We start from the raw sequence: 6000 nt of genomic DNA, 5'->3' as shown, positions 1-6000 counted from the left end.
TACTGATCATTTTACATTCAAAAGCATAGATTTAAAAAAATTATAATAAGCCAACTACCTAGAATTGACAGAAATTGAATATTTAATCAAGTCTTTGAGGCTAATTAATAACAGAAAATGTATGTATGTGCTATGAAATATTTCCTGTGACTTACTGTAGGTCTCAAACAGCACAACGTTTAAATTATATATATATATGTGTGTGTGTGTGTGTGTGTGCATTGTTGAAGTTCTGCTTTAACGCAACAAAAAAGAAGGATTAAAAAGGCAGACTGTAGCTCTGTCAGGGCAACTCGGGCCAACGTTGAATTCAAGCGACACGTGACGTTATCATCCGTCGACAGGGACTCGTACAGGAATCGGTTGGATAGAAGCATCGGACTCGTGTGCTGCAACCATTGCGTTCTCCAGATCGGTCATATATTCCTCTGGGGGGATATTGGGGGGGGAGGGAGGGGGGGGTTGTTCGTTTGTGCAAAAGATGAATAATTAAAGCCCTATCCGGTGCATGGGTTACAGAGATGCGCGTAATGTTTATACTTTTAACTGAGCAGCGGGAGACGTTTGATCACTGCCTGTAAAACTTCAACTCGTTTTCGGACGACCCTTTCATCTCGCGCACTAACCGGAGAAGAGGAGACACCGGTGACCATCTTCTGGACTCTGGATAAGATATCTGGGGGAAGTAACTGTGCCTGGGCATTTATACACAGGAGCCTTACTTCCCATTGCCTTCTCATCAGTTCCCAGGGTAAATACACGCATCTGGCTATTAAAATGCCTTGTTTTGTAAACATGTTTTTGCCTTAAGGCGAACTTGGCTATGCAAGGGTGGTCTTGCTGGACTAAATGGCCACGTGATCAGCGATGAAGCTGATTGTATTGCGTAAGAAATATGCAACGTAGTATAATATACGTAGGCTATATCAAGTGCACCTGACTGGTGTTGTGTAGTAAAGCTGATTGCATGACATTTAAGACAGTGGCTTTTCATTTATAATGGGATAATCACCCACGCTCTGCTCCAAATATGTTATAAATAAACCACATTAACCCTTTGCCAAGTTATCGGACCACCAGCCTAACCCAGAGCAGATGTGGATTTTCATTTATGTGTTTTTTTATTTGTTCGATATGGTATGATATGAATACATTTCAAGCTCTAATGTCACCTCTTGTATGCACTGGGTGCTATACCAGGACATGTTTAATAGCGTGTGTACATGTATATGCACAATGTACGTTGGTGGTAGTCTAAATAATCAGTATAGCTCTTATTGGATCAGTGTTGGGAATATTTAGGCTGTTCTTTGGTTGTTTTGCTGTAGCCGGTTAGCTGGCTAGCTGTTAGCTTAGCACAGTGGGCTAACACGAGCGCGTACACCACTGCACGTCGAAAGACAAACTTACTTTATGAATCACTACTTTATCGACTTATGTTTCTGCATTTTTGTATTAAGCCCGTGTTATCAAGGGAGCACGTCTGATTGGTAGCTTACCGTGTTAGCATAGCTCGCTAACAACTGATGTTCATCCTTTGCTAACACCGCCTCCCTTTATGGACTTTAAACGTAGATGAAGTACACGCGAATTATACTTAATATGCCGTTGAATAAGGCAACATTAGCAGGGATAGTTATTTGTGATTGTGATAATGTGTGCAGATTTATATGCAGCCCGTGCATGGCACAAGATAAGCACATGCTAGCTTTGACTAAAGCTAATGCAAGTTTGGATCGTTTTTATTTTTCTCTCTCACACTCTTCGTGAAGTTTTTATTTCCTGCTGTTTAAAACGGCAAGGGCGTAGATTTCGTTTTAACATAAGGGGGTTGCAGCATTTAGCATTTACATGTTTCCATTGATTATGGTTTAAATGGGGGGTTGATTAGTTAAAGGAAAGGGTTTTTCTGAATGGGAGGGAAGGGAGAGGAAATAGAGCAGGAAATCCAGAGTGAGAACCTTAGTCATCTCACACTCTTTCCACAACATCCATTGCCACCCCAAAGTAGAGTTGCTCCGATACCAAAATTTTGGCTTTGGCACGATACCAGCCCTGGTACCTCGGTATCAATACTAACTTGATACTTGGGCTACGTCTACATTAATCCGGATACATTTGAAAAGGCCGTTTTCATTTAAAAATTCTCTCCGTTCACACTAGCATTTTCAAGCGTTTTCCAAAAGTTGCTCGTCCACACTGAAACGTATGAAAATGTTTATATCATTTTACTGCGCATGCGGAAAGTCCCTGTTGCATGTACGGTCTGAAACACGTTATCCTCGTGTTCTGTCGCCTGACACCAGTTCCAAGTAAACTTCCCTTCGCCTTTGAAGGAACGCAATGTGATGGTTGTACAAAGTAACATTTATTTTTTAACAACGCTATCAAAGAGAGTATCAAGTACAACAACAAGTATAAAATTACGCGGGCCGCCATCTTGATTGTTTTGGTTGACTCAGATTTTAGATGAAATTACACAGAAAATTATTTGAATAAAAGAACTGCATAATGTCTTGGATGCAAATTATGCCTTTTTTAGTTTTTTCTGGATTCCATGTTAAATGTTTTAATTTTATTTATTTTTTTATTTTTTCCCTAATTTGGAACGCCCAATTCCCAATGCGCTCTAAGTCCTCGTGGTGGCGTAGTGACCCGCTTCAATCCGGGTGGTGGAGGACGAATCTCAGTTGCCTCCGCGTCTGAGACCGTCAATCCGCGTATCTTATCACGTGACTTGTTGAGCGCTATCATGGAGAAGTAGCGCGTGTGGAGGCTTCACGCTATTCTCCGCGGCATCCACGCACCCCACAGAGAGCGAGAACCACATTATAGCGACCACGAGGAGGTGACCCCATGTGACTCTACCCTCCCTAGCTACCGGGCCAATTTGGTTGCTTTGGAGACCTGTCTGGAGTCACTCAGCACGCCCTGGATTCAAACTCACGACTCAAGGGGTGATAGTCAGCGTCAATACTCACTGAGATACCCAGACCCCAATAAAGTTTTTCTTAAGGTATACATTTATATTGAAATAATGTTGTTAGAGGTTTGTGTTTTTTTACATCTCTATTGTGAGTTTACTGTGGAAGTGATTGCATTGTTGTGCTTAACCCCCTTCCCGCTCCCCAAGGAGAAGCTGTAAGCAAATCCTGGTGGATTGTATCCTTTGAAATTTCATTGGAAGCATGAAGTACATGGCTAAAGTTGGACTGATCTTCATGATGGATAAAGGGTGCAAATTCTTCATTGTTCTTCTTGCGCCTTAGCTTGCCATTAATTCTTGATGTGGCCACCTCTTTTTACATGGGCTGAATAAAGTCACATGACTGTCATCTCGGCTCTAACGGAGGTGAGTTGCTAAAGAGCGCTTCTGCCTTATCTTGTGCACGGTCTCGCAGCAATCAGGCACAAGCAGAGATGGTGATTCTTTCAGGGATGAATACTACAAGGATGTGCATGTGTTTGACAGTTCTGGCTCCGTCAAAGCTTGTACTGAGTTTTGTGAAACCTTGAATTCTCAAGCACTGATGCTGATTAAAAAACTCATCAATGACTTCAATTGTAGAGCAGTTTGCTTAATGAAGTCTTCAGTCGTGAGGTTTGAAGTAAAAGAACAACAGTTTCGTGGGAAGGCTTTGTTGGATGCACATTTGGAGTGTTTGTATTTAGATTACTGTATTATTGGTAATTTTGAAATGTTATGCTTTTAAATTTTATTTCTGTGAAGCACTTTTGTCAACTCTGTTGTTTTATATGCTATATAAATAGTTGAGTTGACAATAAAGCACAAATGCTGTGATTTAATTATATAAATAAATAGTCTACATGTATTATGCGCTTTACAGTGGATTAGTGCTCTGCTTTGTCATCTCAAACAACTTGAATAATTCTCAGCACGCATCCACACTAAAGAGGGTCACTCGCGCACTGGATGGACAACATGGCACGTTCTAAAATTCGAAATAATAGTTGTCGATGAATGTAGGCACACCGCCGCTGCCACTCGGCGTCTGTCGGCAGCGCCCACCTACAACTACGGATGCTGCTCAAATTACAGCCGTGCCACGGAGCGCGCGCAACTCGTATATTTTCCATTAAATTCAACCCAAATCATTATCAATGGAGAGTTAAAAAGTACTAGAATATTGATCTTTTCTCACACCATAAGTGACTGTTTCGTTTTCAAAGACATTAATGTAACCGCTGGAGTCGGGTGGATGACGTTCATACTGACTGTTTGTGATTTTTGGAGCTTCAAAAGAGAAATCTCCATTCTCTTGCATTATAAGGACCTACTGAGCTGGGATATTTTACTATTATTCTACAAACGTGTTCTGCAGAAGAAAGTCAAACACACCTGAGATATCATTAGGGTGAGACAATAATGAGAACTACCCCTTTAATAGATCACACAAGGACATGTCATGTAAATGGAGGAACGGAGCATGCGTTCAAAATAAGCCTGTGCCCTGTGAGGGTTTTAGAACTGTCGTGTGTCAATCAAACTGCATGATGGTACCGGATAGAGTCGCTGCTCTGTTCGACCGGTACTGCAGAAATACTGGTACCATTACATCTTTTGTATTTTAGTATCGGCTTGGTTAAAATGTCTTTGTCCCTTTAAAAAGCCCCTGCGTTTTGAGTGGATGCCCTTGCTGTATGGGTGCTGAATTTCTGTGTTCATCCTGACACTCCTGAACACCCGGCCTCCCCTGTCCCACTTCTGATGAATTATGGAGTGTTTTTTGCTTTTCTGTAATGAGCTCTCTCACTCTCTTCATTTTTTTTTCCTTCAGTTATTTCCATTAGGCCTTTGCAGACTAATACATTTGTGCCACCTCAGACATTTTCCGATTTTGCATCTCTCTCTAGAGTTGCTGAGCTCTCTTTTCATCCCAGAAAATGAGGTTATTGTTAGTTGGAGAGGCAGAACTTGGTCTGCTCCCTGGTATCGAGAGTGCTTGTTTAGTGTTGGGTCTGTGAATTTCTTCGTCTCTTACGCTTATCATAATACGCTTAATCTTTCTAAGCTTACTCCACCTGTTGCTGTTCCTGACTTTTTCCAAGCCTTTAAAGCACCTCTGAACATTGGTGCTATTATATACCTTCCGTCTGAAGCCCTGAAGATGAAATAATGGATGATGTTATTCTTCAATTTTATTCTGTTCAGCTCTTGATTATTTTTCCTGTATGTGCAGGACAGGTGTGCCACTCTAGGCTGATCATGTGACTTGAGTCACGTCACTGATTTCATCATTCATTCAAACCCAAAATATGACATCACTGTTTAAGTAGTTCAGCCAAAAAAATAAATAATGTACTCACCCTAATGCCAACTCATATGACTATTCTGCACAAACAAAGATTATGCAGGTATGGTTAAAATGGTGTGCTATACCCGCAATCCCTCACCGAATTTCAGGCCCTGGTCTAGGGAACAGACACCGAAACGAATGTGAGTCCATAATGTTCTCCTCTAAGACCTAATCCAGGAAGAGGCTACTTGGGGAGGCTACTTGGGGAGGCTACTTGGGGAGGCTACTTGGGGAATCATACCTCTTCAGTACATCTCTTCTCCAGGTTTAACTTTCAGAATTTGATATTCATCTTTGCACTTGGACCGATTTCTTGTAATGTCATGGTAATAATTGCGCTTTGGCCCATAGTGATTGTCCATGCGGAGCTCCTTGGCACTAAGAGCAAGAGTGATGTCAGTAATTCAGAACTCTGCCTTGAAGGGTTTTAAGAGATCATAGGCAGATGCGAGAACATTACATGGGGCACCTTATCATACCAGAGACTGCTGTAGTGAAATCTCTCTTCACCTGCTCTACCCCCCAAGACTCCTGCTAGTGTCCAGCCTGTGCCACATACATTTTCTACAGAAAATCCACTAAATGGACAAGCCAATGCAGTATATTTACTGCACAATAGCACATTGATGCCAACTATTAAGGTCAATACGGAGTATTGAATATGGAGTGGTGGTGTAGTGGT

The 6000-nt window shown here is 41.6% G+C and overlaps 1 protein-coding gene across 2 annotated transcripts in view; it reads left to right on the top strand.

The window, feature by feature from the left end:
- The first annotated feature begins 480 nt into the window (after positions 1–480).
- LOC127651457 (F-box/WD repeat-containing protein 7-like) overlaps positions 481–6000 on the top strand; it is a 173246-nt gene continuing 167726 nt past the window's right edge. For both annotated transcript variants that reach the window (XM_052137289.1, XM_052137288.1), the window contains exon 1: positions 481–751. The gene's annotated coding sequence lies outside the window, so the exon portion shown is untranslated. The remainder of the gene's footprint in view (positions 752–6000) is intronic.

The sequence above is a fragment of the Xyrauchen texanus genome, chromosome 11 (assembly GCF_025860055.1).
Source record: "Xyrauchen texanus isolate HMW12.3.18 chromosome 11, RBS_HiC_50CHRs, whole genome shotgun sequence".
Taxonomy (NCBI): Eukaryota; Metazoa; Chordata; class Actinopteri; order Cypriniformes; family Catostomidae; genus Xyrauchen; species Xyrauchen texanus.
This window is presented reverse-complemented; position numbering and strand designations above follow the sequence as displayed.